A 16,267-nucleotide genomic window follows, 5' to 3' on the forward strand; every position below is an offset into this window, starting at 1 on the left:
AACTCCTTTTTTTTTTTTTTTTACATAGAGGAAGGAAGCCAGAGAGACAGAGCACTGTCTGACTGCTTGCCAGTGTTCCTCTCTGTGAGGCCATCCCCTGTGTTGGCAAGGGGTTCAAACCCCAGCCCTCACATATGGTAAAGTGTGCACTGTACTGGGTGAGTCATGTTCCACCACCCTTCCATATATGTTTATAAGTATGGATGACGGAGGTTGCAAATGTGAGAGAATGTTCACAATTACTATACTTAGGTGAGTCGTACTAGGTAGTTCATTCTACTCTCCTTTTCTGTAAATTTGAATTAAGTTTCTTCATTTAAATATTTATTTTTAATGAAAGATAGATAGATAGATAGATAGATAGATAGATAGATAGATAGGCAAGAGCATTCAACTCAGGATTATGGTGGTTCTGGGAATTGAACCTGGGACCTCAGAATCTCGGGCACAAAAAAATCTTTTGCAAAACCATCATACTATCTCCCAATCCTTGAATTAATTTTAAGTACCAGCATTCTGTTTTTTTAAAGTTTTATTATCTTTATTTATTGGATAGAGACAGCCAGAAATCGAGAGTGTAGGGGGAGATAGGGAGAGAGAGACAGAGAGAACTTCAGCTCTGCTTTACCACTTGCAAAGCTTTCCCCCTACAGGTGGGAAAAGACCTGTTTCTTTGAAATCATACTGGTCTAGGTCTGGGAAGTGGTACAGTGGATAAAACATTGGACTCCTAAGTAGAAAGTCCTGAGTTTGGTTTTCAGCATCACAAGTGCCAGAGTGATGCTGATTCTTCCACCTCTCCCACCCCTGCCCGACCAGCAGGGCGGTGAACAGGGGCTAGGAACCTAAAAGACCTGGAATGACAGGGACAAGAGATATGAAAGAACGACAGCAAGTCAAATTTCTGATCAAGCTGCAAAATTTTATTGTGTTCACAGGCATTATAAGGCTTTGGGGAAGGAGAGGGAATGCTGGAGGGGGAGAAGGGGGAGCAAACTTCAAAGCGGAATGTTCCTTGCAACAAACAATGGCTGAAACCATGTTTATTACCACAACTGTGTGTTGACTCACTTGATTACTGATAAATGGTTTACCTGAGGGGAAATGGCCTGCCCAGGGGGGAATTAACACTTGTCTCGAGGGATTCCATTGTTTCAAAGCTTATCATTTATCAAACAGAGAAATGGTTCCTGGCACACCCCCTACCCTCATCCCCATCCTGCAGATGGGATATTGGAGCTCAAACCTGGGTTCAAACCTCTGGTCCCCACCTGCAAGAGGGGAGCTTCATAAGTGTTTGAACAGTGTTGCAGGTCAGTCTCTCTCTCTCTCTGTCCCTCTACCTCCCCTTCCTTCTCAAATTCTCTGTCTCTACCCAAAATAAATTAAAAATATATATATTTAAAGTCATCTTGTGGGTGGTGAAATCATGCATGTGTGAGGACGTAGTGCAGCAAAAGAAAGAAAGAAAGGAAGGAAGAAAGAGATGCAGGGAGGAAGAAAGGAAGGAAGGAAAGAAAGAATAAAGGATGGAGCAGCTAGTGATAACACATCTGGATGAGCACATGTTACCCTGTACAAGGATCCGAGTTCAACCCCTGGTCCCCAAAAGCAGTGGGGAAGCTTCATAAGCAGTGGAGCGTGCTGCAAGTGGATCTTTTTCTTTCTCACTCTCTACCTCTCCCTTCCCCCTCAATTTATCTCTCTCTTATCATGTAAAGTAAAGGGAAAATAAAAATTAACAACAAAAAAAGAAAATTAAAAATAAAAGAAAGGATAGAAGGAAGGGAGGAAGAAAGGAATTAATCTGGAATTTACATCATAAACAAAATTTAAAATCAACCAACATTCTAAGTGTGAGTTAAAATGGTGGTTTTGCAAACACACACATACACATAGAGACACACACACACACAGACACACACACACACACACACAGAGACACACACACACACACACACACAGAGACACACACACAGACACACACACAGACACACACACAGACACACACACAGACACACACACACACACTGCTTAGATGAAAATCTAGAGGCAAATCTTAGTGATCTTGGACTTGGTAATGGTTTCTTAGTTATGACATCTGAATATAAATCACAGCACACACACACAGAGATTGGATTTTGTTTTTTCATTTTTTTAAATATTTATTTATTCCCTTTTGTTGCCCTTGTTGTTTTATTGTTGTAGTTATTATTGTTTTTGTTGTTGATGTTGTTGTTGTTGGATAGGACAGAGAGAAATGGAGAGAGGAGGGGAAGACAGAGAGGGAGAGAGAAAGACACCTGCAGACCTGCTTCACCGCCTCTGAAGTGCCTCCCCTGCAGGTGGGGGAGCCTGGGGCTTGAACCAGGATCCTTACACAGGTCCTTGCACTTTGCACCACCTGCACTTAACCGACTGCACTACTGTCCAACTCCGGAGATTGGATTTTATATTTTAAAAGTTTGTGCATCAAAATCTCCATTCAGAGACTGAAAGAACAACTCACAGAATGGGAGAAATACATTTGCTAATTTTATATCTGACATGCTTCTTGTAACCAGAGTATGTAAATGACTTTAATAACTTCACAAAAAAAAAAGGAGAAGAAAAATACCCAAAGATGTCAATTCAGAAATGGGTTAATGGTTTGAATATATGTTCCTGCCAAAAAAATATTCAAGTGTCCAGCAATCATATGAAAACTTACTTAATTGTGGTCAGGGAGATAGCACAGTGGATAAAGTACTGGACTCTCAAGCATGCGGTCCTTAGTTCAATTCCCAGCAGCACATGTATCAGAGTGATGTCTGGTTCTTTCTCTCTCTCCTCCTATCTTTCTCATAAATAAATAAATTATTTTATACTATCTAGCCCTTCTGCTTGGGTTTTAGTGTGTACAATTGACCCTTGAACAACAGAAGGGTTTAGGGGTTTAGATGTGCCAACCTTGCCCCAGTCCAGTAAAATAAATAAATAAATAAATAAACAAATAAATAAATAAATAAGTACAATATTTGTCCCCAAAACTTTTCTAATTGCTCGTTGTCTACTGTTAAGATTTCTTTATGTTTTTCCTTTTAAAAAATATTTAATTTATTATTGGATAGAGACAGAAATTGAGAGAGGAGGGGGGAAGGAAAGGAAGAAAGAGACAGAGAGATACCTGCAGCTCTACTTCACCACTTGTGGGAGCTTCCCCCCTGCAGATGAGGACCAGGGCTTGAACCTGGGTCCTTGTGCACTGTAATGTGTGCACTTAACCACATGCATCACCACCTGGCCCCCTGTTTATGTTTTTCTTGACTGTGAGGGGAGCTACCTCCAATCAGCCAGTGGAGGTGTGGGTGAGTTGTTAGAAATGTAAATTTTATAAACAGCTATGCGTACCGTATACTGCACATTCTTCCAATGACTGGAGGTGAGAAAGACCCAAACTGTGACAAAGACCAGGAAGATTGGGAGAAATTTTGGAGAAACTAAGGACTTACTCTTATGCTATTATTTTGCCTCTAGGGCTATTGCTGGTGCTCTGTGCCACTGTTTTTAGCAGTCTTTTTTTTTTTTTTTTTCTAATAGAGGATTAAGAGGAGAAACCTTACTTCTTTACTCATGAAGCTCATGAAGTTTCTCCCCTGCCAGTGGGGAATGAGGGCTTGAATCCAGGTCTTTGAGTGTGGTAGTGTGTGTGTGCTCTGCTGGGTGAGTCACCAGCCAGCCTCCCATTCCTTTCCAGCATGAAATGTCCTTAGAGCACAGATACGTGAGTTCATTACCATAGCCCTATATATTGGAGCTTTATCTAGTCCAGTCAGAATATCAGACTCTGCAACTCACTGAGTAGAGAGATTAAAGTGAAGAATCTGGACTTAACATCAGACTGCTTGGATGTGCCTAGGGTTTCTTTCTTTTTCTTTTCTGCTTCCAGTATTATTGTGTGGTGCTGGCACTACAAATCCACTGTTCCTTGTGACCATCTTTTTTTTTTTTTTTTTTTTACAATGATTTGATAGGACAGAGAGAAATTGAGAGGGGGAGGAAGAAATAATGAGGGACAGTGGTCTGGGAGGGATAGTGGTCTGGGAGATGGCGCAGTAGATAAAGCATTGGACTCTCAAGCTTCAAGTCCCTGGTTCAATCCCTGGCAGTACATATACCAGCATGATGTCTGGTTCTTTCTCTCTCTTTCCTCTTATCTTCTCATCAATAAATAAAATCTTAAAGAGAGAGAGAGGGACAGAGAAAGATAGACACATGTAGACCTGCTTCACTTTTGTGAAGCATCACCACTACAGGTGGGGAGCAGGGGCCTCAAACACAGGTCCTTGAGTGGGTCCTTATGCATAGTACTATGTGCGCTTAACTGGATATATAACAGCCAGGCCCACTAAGCTTTCTTCTTAACTAACAGTAGTCACTACTTCCTGAGATTTTGGGAGAATGAAATTAAATGAGGCTTACAAAAATTTTGGTCTGTGGCCCATGTTCAGTACAGAAATCAGAACTCCCACCTTCTGCACCCCAAAAAGAGTTTTGGTCCCAATTCCCAGAGGGGGATTAAGTATTAGGGGAAGATGACTGGAAGGCTCTAGAACCCAATTCCATCAGGGTCCAGAGAGAGAGAATAGGAAAAAAGAAAGATATTGGGAAGTAGTAATAGGTGTAGGTGTGACTTAGAAAGGAAGTAAGGGGGCTGGGGAGTGGAGGGTAGCGCACTGGGTTAAGTGCATATAGCACTAAGCACAAGGACCCCAGTTCGAGTTCCGGGCTCCCTACCTGCAGGGTAGTTACTTCATAGGCGGTGAAGCAGGTCTTCAGGTGTCTATCTTTCTCTCCCCCTCTCTGTCTCCTCCTCCTCTCTCAATTTCTCTCTGTCCTATCCAACAATAACAATGACAATAACAACAAGGGCAGCAACAAAATGGGAAAAATGGCCCCAGGAGCAGTGGATTTTTAGTGTAGGCACAAAGCCCCAGCGATAACCCTGGAGGCAAAAAAAAAGATAAAGAAAAGAAAGGAAGGACCACAGAAAAAAATGGGCAGTTATCTAGATAGATAGATAGATTGTCATAGAAATAAGTCAGCCCATAACAGTGATCTTGGGAGAGTCACTACAGTTTCTGATGGTGTAGAGATGAGCTGAAAAATAAATGTAAAATTGGTAATTAAAAGGTAGGTAGGCCTGGACTCCAGCACCCTGAAAGCTATACAAACAATTAGAGAAAGCAATTCAATGCAGGCTGCAGCTGCAGCCCCCTGAGTTGAGGTGAGAAATCATAACAAAAGAAGACACCTTGGAGAATCCCCAGGCAGGAAAAGAAGATAACCATAGGGCTGTAAAAAGAATCCTCACTTCCCTCATACATATGAAATGGATAATCATAGTTGAAACACTGTCATGTACCTTGTATTCTGAATTGTATATAAACCCTAGTAAGACTTAGACAAGGAGTCGAGCACCCAATACACCTGTGGGGTCTCGGCCCTAGCCCTTATCCTGGGCTAGTAAATAAAGCTCTTTGTCTTTGCATCACCCTGGTCTCTTGGTGAATTTCTTGGATTACCGAACCTAACAATGGAAGGAATGGGGACACAGAACTGGTGGTGGGAAGGGTGTGGAGTTGTACCCCTGTTACCTTGAATTTTATAAACTGATATTAAATCACTATAAAATGAAATTTTTTTAAAGAAAAAGAGTCTGTGGTGCAGCAGAAGGGTGAGTATTTCTTTGAAAAATTCCTGTTTTTTGGATTGTGGCCTGTGCAATAGTACTGCAGAAAACAGACAATGACTAATTTTCCCTGCAATCAAACCTGAAAGAACTGAAATTTCCTCTGAGTCCACATTTTAGATTTAGTGGCCATGGTCTCAAAGACCATGGATGGCTGTTGTGGAGGTTGTCTTGACTTTCCTGACAAAGAGATACTGTTTCCAAGTAGTAAAATTCCATCAGTGGACATTTCTCTCTAGTCTCTTCAGCTTCTTCCTGCAGTTCCTAAGAGGCACACCTAAGAACTCAATGTTGGGCCACGTAACTCTTTTGAACTCACCCTCCACCTTTTGTTCAACTGGGCTTCTGACAAAGAGTATTTCCATCAGTTTCCTCAAGAATTCCTTAATCCCTAATCCTCTCAGTAAACAAGGTATTGTATGGCTTTATTACTCATCTCTCTGAAAATGAACTGCTGAAAGTGGTATGAGAATGTCCTTTTACCTTGCTGATCCATTTTGCTTCCTCTAAAAGATTGGCACTAATACCCACTGCCTCCCAGAACTCCACTGTCCAGCCTCCTGCCGTGACTGCCTTCTATGAGAATGAGGTACCTGCTGCACTGGGTCTAGGGGCCAGGATCCTCTGATCTCCAGTCACTGTAGAGCAGGGCTGGCTGCAGTCCCAGTTCCACTCCCTCCCAGTCTAACTGCTTTCTTTATGTGAGTTAAGTAACTCACCTGAGTGTCAGTTTCATCTGTGAGATTAACTGTCTTGCATGACTCTGTCCATAGATTCATTACTTCATTCATCTGACAAATTTCGTTCTGTTGTTAAGGATGAAGGCAGTCAAGTGTTCTGTTCCTGTTTGGGCACCTGATGTGAGCTAGAGTTGAGACCAGCATGTGTGGGTGGCATTGCCATGGCTCCATGGCCAGTGGGGTCAGATGGGAGAGGAGTTCTGGGGAGTTTCGCGGATGACTGTACCTTAACATTCCATCTCCAGGTGCCAAGCAGGGAACTCCCTTTGCTCTGGAACTGCTGAACAATGAGTCATCTTGGAGAACTTGGTAAAGCAGAGCAAGGATGGGACCAGAGCAACATGGCCGGTGACTGGGACTGAGTCCCAGGTTCCCTGGGAGTCCCACTGTGAGAGTGGGGTTTATCAGAAAGGGCAATTGGGATCAACACTTATTTACCAATTTTATAAGGAAATAAGGATAGAAGAAAGAAAGAGAAAAAGAAAGAAACAACTATTGCACTGCTCTGGGGTCCCATGCTGGCAAGTCCTACTCTCTTGGGAAAGGTCAGGAAGGTGTGGGGTGGGGGTGGGGAGAGTTGAACTGCTATATTGTCCCAATAAAGGCCACAGTTTACCCCCTAAAGTAGAGAGGATTCTACAGAAGCACCCCAAGCTCAAGTGAAGAGTCCAGACCACGGACCTGACATGGAAACGCGCTGTCCTCAAGATGGAGCATAGCCCTGGGTCTGGAGCAGAGGACAATTGTAAAAGGCAGTAGCCTTGAAATTCCCTTTTTATGCAGTTGTTTGTTAAGTGCTTTTAGTATGCCTTGCTGAGTGAAGTAGAAAAATTCCTTGCCCCTTCCCCCTTGAATAAACAGGACCTAACCAGTGAAGGCCACCCATTGTTCGAAGGACCCTGCATGGGGACAAGCCTTATCAGGACCTTTGAACAGACTTTGTGGTGTGCTGTCTACCGGATGGGTGGTCATAGCCGATGGCAGGAGGATGTGCCTGGTTGAATTCTATTGGTTGTGTGATCTTACTATATTTGAAACTAGCCCGCGCCTTGCTTTGAATGGATCATGCCTTTTGCTAAGTTTGAAATGATTGGATCTTGTGTTTGCTATAGCCTGTTATTGGATGTAGGTTGATAAGGTGATGTGCTCCCCCTCCCTGAGTGTAGTCTGAATTCCTATAAATTGTATGGTTTGAGCCCTGTTCGGGGTCGAGCTTGGTAGACTAACACCAGTCACCATCTCGGCCCAGATTGCAATTCGTCAATAAACATCTTTGCTTCCTTACAGTGGATGGTGGTTTGATTTATGCTCGCTAACATTTGGAGGCCCCAGCGAGATCCCTCAGACGGGGATTCCTGAGGACACCCCATCCTGGGTCCGGACCCTCGGAGGCCTTGGAAGCCCTGCCCGGCGCCGGTAAGTCAGGCCTAAATTTTGTGCGGTACCGTTTTCAGTGTTGTGCCTCCGGAGGACTGGTAGGTCAGGTCTGATTTTTGGTGCACGTCCCCGCGGGGCCTGAGGGTCTGTGGATTGCGGGACGCCGCGGTGTAATCCCAGACCGCGGTGCTGAGAAGTGACGACTTCCAGGCCGTTGGGGCGGGTCAGACTGGTGATGAATCTGAAAGAGGATCGACACCCTAGGGATCTGAGAAAAAGATCCGACAGCCCCGGGTAGGCAGGGTGGTAATAGGACTTGAGAGATAGTTCGCGCCCTGACCGTGATTTGTCTTTTGTGGCCACTCTCTGTCCTTTTTCTTTCTCTCACCCTTTGGCAATTCGCGAAAAGGCTGAGCTTGATAGTGCAACTGAGGGGTCTGGCCAGAGCTACTCTTTGGTGATTCCCGAAGGCCTAACTGGCAATATTCCTTAGTAGCGGTGGCCGGAATGGTAATTGCCCAATCTTGACTGAATGGATGGTCTGCTGCGTGTGTGTGAATGTTATGTGCCTCACGGCCTGAAAAGCTACAGGGCTTGAGTGGGCTCTAACCTGCGTGTCCATGGGGTCGTTTCAGCTAAGTGGGGGTTCTCAATGTAGTTGAGACCTAGACCGGGGATCATACGGTCACCCCTAAGCTAAGACCCCTTAAGGTCCCGTGAGGGGCCAGGCCAGGCGAGCATCGTTGTGTGCCTGACATCCGTCAGATGTCAGTTCCTTTTTCCCCACTTACAATCTGCCTTGTTGGTCTCGCAGCATTTGCGGTTTGTCTTTTTGTTTGTCTCCTTCCCTTATTTTGTGTTACGGTACCACAGGAGGTTAAAGATTAAAAAATTTTAGAAAAACTGGAGTCTCCATTAATAAAAACTTCTTGCAGCCCAAAAAGGGAAGAAGGTCCCAAGTGGACACCCTTTGGGTTGATAGGGAAAAAGTGTGTGAGAATGAGAAAACGGTGTGCCAGCTGGCTGTAAGAAAAAGTATAAAAAGAACCCGTGAAATCTGGGGTGTTAGGTATTGTCTGGACATTTGTTAAGCGCGCTTGTCTGTCTGTGTGTGTCTTGTCTGTTTGTCAGTCTGTGTTTCGTGTTCACTTACTTTCACTTTGCAGGAATGGGCCAGGCGGCATCTACCCCACTGGACCTGGTTACTCATAGTTTGGGGGTAGGAGTGCATAAATATAAACTCATGACTTTTTGTTCCTCAGAGAGGCTCACCTTTGATGTAAGATGTGTTTCTGTGTTTTTTTGTGTCCCTGTGTCTTTTTGGTCAACATTAAGAAATCATCTCAGAGCGACAGGACCAGATTTGGTTCCAGCCTGAAGTTGCCAGCTGAATTTTGCCTTGTCTTTGTCTCTCTTTTAAGCCTGAGTAACAGAACCATGTCCTCAGGCTGGTCCAGGCAGGACCCTGAGGGTGCCACCCCGCCCTCACAGGAGTCAGGCTGGCTGGTCACAGCAGGGGCCTGGAGCCAGGTCAGGCAGCAGCTCTAGTGCAGGGGCGACACCCCGCCCTGCCTCGGTGTGGCTGTGACCTGGGACGGGCCCATGGGTGCAGATGGGTGATAGTGCTAGCATGTGTGTGGCTTTACCCATGCCCCCGGAGCTGACTGGAGCTGTCTGAAAACTGTCCTTGGTCTTCTTGGGCTCCACATGGAGAGAAGCTGAAAGAATTTGTTTCTTCCTCCTTGTTTATTTAGGGCTAGTTAAGGTTGTCCTAGGAGCTATTGGATAAAAGAAAAATCTTAGTATATAAATGTGAGATGTTTCATCTTGAAAAATTGTGTTGAGTGCAGATCTAAATTTGTGTTTGACCAAATTGTGTTTGCTAAGATGTGTCTGTACTGGTTAAAAGCTGCTCTTTTCCCTTAAGCAATCAGCCCAGATATATAAATGATAAAAAGGTGGCTATGAGATGTCTTACATGTTTATATGTGTGTTTTAGGTTTGTTTTTGTGGCCTAAGAAACGTTAATCTTAAGGTTAAAAGTGTAAGTAACTTTAAAGCTGCATTCTTATCAAAGTTCTTTAAAAAAAAAAAGGAGTTTTCAATACAGTTCTTATGTGGTAATATAAGGGTAAAAATTAATTTGCTAAGACAGCTAAAGATTTAAAGTCTTAAGTATTTAATGTGACAATTCATCTTCTCCAAATTGATATGCAAATTATCTATTTTATAGATATTGGTCCACAGCAAATTTGGCATTTGTCTGACATTGAAAATGCTTTGAGAAGTCACTAGTATGTGTTAACTCTCTAAGTAATTAGAGTTTGTTTAAAGTTTAAAGAAAAATTTAGTTAAACTGAATTTGGTTTAGAGATCCTGGTTATGAAAATTGCTACAGGAGGTTAAAAAATAACTTTTAAATGTATGCTCTTTAAAATTCAAACAGAGCCTCTCAAGTTAGGTATCACACACTGAAGATGTGTCTCTATCCCTTGTGTGAAAAATGGCAGAAAGGTTATTGACATGTAAACGTTTGAAAATACCTTCTCAACTAAAGAAGTAGAACTGGCTTAGGTGAGTGAAAAATAACACAGTGGTTATATTAATGATTTTCTAGCCTGAGGCTTTTGCTCTGGTTTTCCTCTTTATATCTTTCTGCTTTTAAAAATTATCTGGTTTGTTTTAAGACACTGTCAGAGATTTATTCTTGACAAATGGTATTTTTGGTCTGATAGAAGATTTGTTTTGGCAAATCCTGATTTAACAAAATTATTATTTTGAATATTTAAGTTATGAGGTTTATTTTAGCCCTTTAAGTTGCCATAATAGAGTTCTAAGGGGTAAAATCTATTAACAGTTTTATATCTACACTTATTCATGATAGCTTTGTGATGAGTAGAGATCTTAACAAAAACTGTTTTGATATTGTGCTTAAATTGTCCAAGCAGTTTAAAATAATGCTAAAAACATGGTGATCATTTTATTATGTCAACACATTAGATATTGACTTTATATACTATACTGGTATATTGTTAAAAAGACCTTCTAAAATTACATAGAGATGTATAGGCAAATTCTGGTCATTAGATTGTCAGTTTTGGTAAGCTCTTAATCTGTTTTTGTGTATGTCTTACTGGTTACAAATGTACGAGTACAGCAGTGATACCCCTTCAATCATACTGCCAGGTTCTCTTAGGGGGTCTCCAAGAGGCAGTAAAATGGCCCACAGATTTCTCTAAGGTAAATAGAATGACACTAAATTTGGCCTTTTGTTGCTCAAATCTGCCCCAGGTGTTAGAAAAAAGTTACAGAAGACAGAAAGATTTTAAAGAAAAGCTGAGAGATTGCTCAGAGGGTTTTTAAGAAGTTGGTAAATGTTTTGACATTAGACTTTAGAAAGAAAGAAAGAAAGAAAGAAAGAAAGAAAGAAAGGAAGGAAGAAAGAAAGAAAGAAAGAAAGAAAGAAAGAAAGAAAGAAAGAAAGAAAGAAAGAGAAAGTTGGGGCAGTGCCCAGAGGGAAAAGGAAAGTCAGAAAATTGAGGCTAAGGGAAGAGAAAGATCAGTGATGTTGCTGCAAAGAAAAAGGACACTGGAAGAAAGGCTGTTTTATCAACAAGCCATTTAGACTGCTTGTGGATGAACTTAAAGGCATAAGCCGGGGAGTGCTGAACAAAAAAAAACTTGGGCCATGGCACAGACCCGTTGCCTATTTGTCAAATATTGGACCCTGTAGCTGCTGGATGGACAAAATGCCTGAGGACAATAGCACCTGTGGCACAGCTGGTAAGGAAAGCAGACAAGCCATCACTGGGGCAAGTCCAATGCCCACCTAACCTGCTACCAAGTTCTGTTCCTAGACCAGCCATGAGTGAAATTCAGTGCTGCCACCAGCCTGAACCCTGCCACCCTGATATTGGAGACGGATCCTGAGGCTCCCTACAAATGCATGACTGCCAAGAGGTATGCCTTTGCTACATGGTGTGTGCATGGAGCATGTGGGGAGAGAAGATTCCTGACTCCCACCGGGAAGATGATCCAGCACAAAGAACCTACTGGAGGCTGCATGGACCCTGCAAGAAGCAGCCGTGACCCATTGTTCCGGACATCAGAAAAGAAACTAGAGGGCAGATGAAGCCACTTGTGCAGCTACACAACAAGCAGGGCCAGTCTTGACATTGATTCTACTAGGCTCCCTGCTTCCAAAGGACCCTGGATACAGTAAGGAGAAATAAGATGGGCAAGAGATTAGGACTAGAGACTAAATAGATTTTACAGAAGTAAAATCAGAGACTTTTGGGTATAAGTACTTGCTGATATTTATAGACACATTTTCAAGTTGGGTAGAGGTTTAACCAATAAAGTCTGAGGGGGCATAGATGGTGAGCAAGAAAATTTTAGATAAAACAGTGCCCAGGTGGAGAGTTCCCTCTCACCATTGGTTCTGGTAAGCAGACATTCACTGTTTTTGTGTCTCAGTTAGTGGCCCGAGAAATGGGAACAAATTGGAAATTTCATTATGCTAACGAGCCCCATATCCCTGGGCAGGTAGAGAGATAAATTAGACCTTAAAGGAGACTTTAACTAAATTAACCCTTGAAACTGGCAGGGGATGGGTATCGCTCCTGGCTCAGGCCCTTCTGAGAGTATACTGTCTCCCATTGTAAACAAACTGTCTCCCTTTGAAATGGTTTTTGGCAGACTGCTGCTGTCATGATCTGTGATGCTCTTGTCTCTGATCCATCCCACAACTGTTACCAAGTTCTTACAGATCTCCAGCCTATATTGCAGGACAATTAGAATGCTGTGCTACAAGCCTTTGGGTAGGACCCTGTCACCTGCTGCCTGCTCCACAAGGCACGCCCAGTGAGAAAGACCTTATATTGTGATCCTGAGTACACCAACTGCTGCAAAGGTTGCCGGAAAGTGCCACTAGATTCATCACACTCCTTTGAAGAGGACAGTTGCTGATCCCACGACCCAAAAGAAAAAAAAGATGAAGATGAATCAAAGATTTGATTCTCGGCTAAGACAAGTGGGGAATGTAAAAGGCAGTAGCCTTGAAATTCCCTTTTTATGCAGTTGTTTGTTAAGTGCTTTTAGTATGCCTTGCTGAGTGAAGTAGAAAAATTCCTTGCCCCTTCCCCCTTGAATAAACAGGACCTAACCAGTGAAGGCCACCCATTGTTCGAAGGACCCTGCATGGGGATAAGCCTTATCAGGACCTTTGAACAGACTTTGTGGTGTGCTGTCTACCGGATGGGTGGTCATAGCCGATGGCAGGAGGATGTGCCTGGTTGAATTCTATTGGTTGTGTGATCTTACTATATTTGAAACTAGCCCGCGCTTTGCTTTGAATGGATCATGCCTTTTGCTAAGTTTGAAATGATTGGATCTTGTGTTTGCTATAGCCTGTTATTGGATGTAGGTTGATAAGGTGATGTGCTCCCCCTCCCTGAGTGTAGTCTGAATTCCTATAAATTGTATGGTTTGAGCCCTGTTCGGGGTCAAGCTTGGTAGACTAACACCAGTCACCATCTCGGCCCGGATTGCAATTCGTCAATAAACATCTTTGCTTCCTTACAGTGGATGGTGGTTTGATTTATGCTCGCTAACAACAATGTCTTTTGTCACATCTCCATTGGAGCCCTTCCTTCCTTCCTCTCTCCTTTCCTTCCTTCCTTCCTCCCTCCCTCCCTTCCTTCCTCCCTATTTCTCCCTCCCTTCCTTTCTTCCTTCCTTTCTCCCTTCCTTCCTTCCTTTCTTTCTCTTTCATTTTATTTGTTAGGACAGATACACACTGAGTGGGGAGGAGAAAAATAGAGAATGAGAGAGAAAAAGAGACATCTGGAGGGAGTTAGGCGGTAGTGCAGCAGGTTAAGTGTACGTGGCACAAAGGAGGTGAGGCAAGATGTACTTCTCCCTTCAAAATAACTGGAAATAGTCAAGCAGAGATCAGCTGAATGGTCAAGTTCTGGCTCTGGTATATATTTAAAATTACTTTAACTCTGCATGACTCAATTTCTCTATATCAGCCTTGCAGCTGATCTTAGGATGACATAAAATGATTTGCACACACAGTGTAAGGGTTCCATCAATGTTACTTGCTGTGCTTGTCCTGGGTACTGCTCAGAAAAATAATAATGGCTGACTGATCAAGAATGCACCTCTTGGGACCAGGTGGTGGTGTACCTGGTTAACCGCACGTAGTAGTATGCTAAAGGACCAGGGCTCCAGCCCCTGCTCCACACCTGCAGCAGGGATGCTTCACAAGCAGAGAAGCAGGTCTGAAGGTGTCTATCTTTCTCTTTCCCTCTCTGACTCTCCCTCCCCTCTCAATTCCTCTGTGTCCTATCCAAGAAAATGGGGGTGGGGGAGGAAGGAAAAAATTGCTGCCAGGAACAGTGAATTAAAAAAAAAAGAAGAATTAGCCTCTTATCTAGAAAGATTATAGAGCAAGAATTCAGGGGTTGAGTTCTCATGGGGTTTAACTTTATTTTAAAGATTTATTTACCAATTTTATAAGGAAAGAAGGATAGAAGGAAGAAAGAGAAAAAGAAAGAAACAACTATTGCACTGCTCTGGGGTCCCATGCTGGCAAGTCCTACTCTCTTCCGCTGAGCCACCTCCCTGGCTCAAGGTGAATTTATTCTCAAAAGACCAGATGAAAGATACTTATAATTTTTTAGATAACTTATAATTTAGGCAAATACATAGGAAGATAGACAGATAATTAGATGGGGACACTACAGCACCATTCCACCACCCATGAATCTATTGTGTCATTAGTTTTCTTATGTGAAACTGGGGCTCACTCTATAAGGCATGTGTTCTATTGGTAAGCTACCTCCTAGCCCCCAGATGAAATATTAGAAGCTGAGGGCTATGTGATCTCCACTGCAACTATGTAACTGGTGAGTGAAAGCCGCCATGGGATGTGCAGTGTTCTAAGACTATTCCCACAGATAATGCTCCTGTAATTAAAGCATTAAAACACCAAAGGCCTGGGAAGGCCTGGAAGGCTATCATCAGTTACATATATTACACATATTTGTAGGGAAATTGTGAGGATGTGGTTGAGCTTGGCAGGGCTTGACTTGAGGGGACATCCATCCTGTCAGTCTCTCTCTCTCTATTGAGAAGTTGAGCAAGGAGGGACACAATCACCCAAGGTTTGCCTTGTCTTATCAGACTCCCTGCCTCACAAAGCACCTTACACTCCTGATACTATGGCCTGCTCCCTTATTATTTACATAATCATTGTTTTGCCTTAAAGATCCCCACCCATTCCATTCCTTTGATCTATCTTCTTTCTATCCTCAAGACCCTCCCTGCCTGCAGGGTATTATTTATCCTACCAGTTAAAACCCTTGCAACAGTTGCTAAGGAAGTTCCTACCTTTCCCAGCTCCCTTTTGCCTTTCTCTGCCCCTTTCCAAACCATGTCAAGCCATTTCCATTTCTGACTTGCCACTTCCAGGTCCAACTCTTAAAAGCCTTGGCTTTCTGATCAGTAAAGAATTGAATTGCCTCAACCACAAGCAGCTTTGTTCTTGGGTCATCTCTCTCACATCTCTGAGTGAGTAGCAGCCCAGGCTGGCTCAGGTCTCAATCTCTCCAACCCAGAGAGTACGTTCCCGAGAAGAGGCACCCCCATACTAGCCCGGCACATATTCAGATGAACTTGTAATGTTTTGGATAAAGCCAAAAGTGAGATGGTAACAATACAATTTTATCATCCTAAGAGCTCAGGAATTCCTAACATTCCACTTGAGATAATCGGTTGCAATGATCCAATGCCAGGGAGTAGAAGCTTATAATTATAGTGATGAAAATTCATGCAAAGACTTTGCTTCAACTCTCTCCAGGTCTGGCATGAAGCAAACGTATCATAAAAGTTCATATATAGTGGCCAGGAAAATGATTCAGGGGGGAAAGGGAAGGGTTTATAGGTTTGATCCCTGCTACTCATATATCTGAATGGTGAACTGTTTTTTATTTTCTCATTAAATACATAATCTTTAGGAAATCATATATGCCGGTCAGGCAGTGGTGCACCTGGTTAAGCGCATACATTATAGTGTGCAAGGATCCAGTTCAAGGCCTTGGTCACCACTTACAGGGGGAAAGCTTCTCTAGTGGTGTAGCAGGTCTGCAGGTGTCTGTCTGTCTCTCTCCCACTCTATTTCCCCCTTCCCACACAATTTCTCTGTTCAAAATAAACAAATAAAGATAAATTTTTTTTTTAAAAAAGAAATCATATATGAGGCTGGGTGGTGGCACACTGATTGAGTACACATATTACTGTGTTCAAGGACATGGTTTCAAGCCTCTGGCCCCACTATATGGAAGAAGCTTCATAAGTGGTGAAGCAGGGCTAAGGGTGTCTCTCTTTTCTTAATTTATTTCTGTTCTATCAAGTA

This window comes from Erinaceus europaeus, chromosome 15 (genome assembly GCF_950295315.1).
Source record: "Erinaceus europaeus chromosome 15, mEriEur2.1, whole genome shotgun sequence".
Lineage (NCBI taxonomy): Eukaryota > Metazoa > Chordata > Mammalia > Eulipotyphla > Erinaceidae > Erinaceus > Erinaceus europaeus.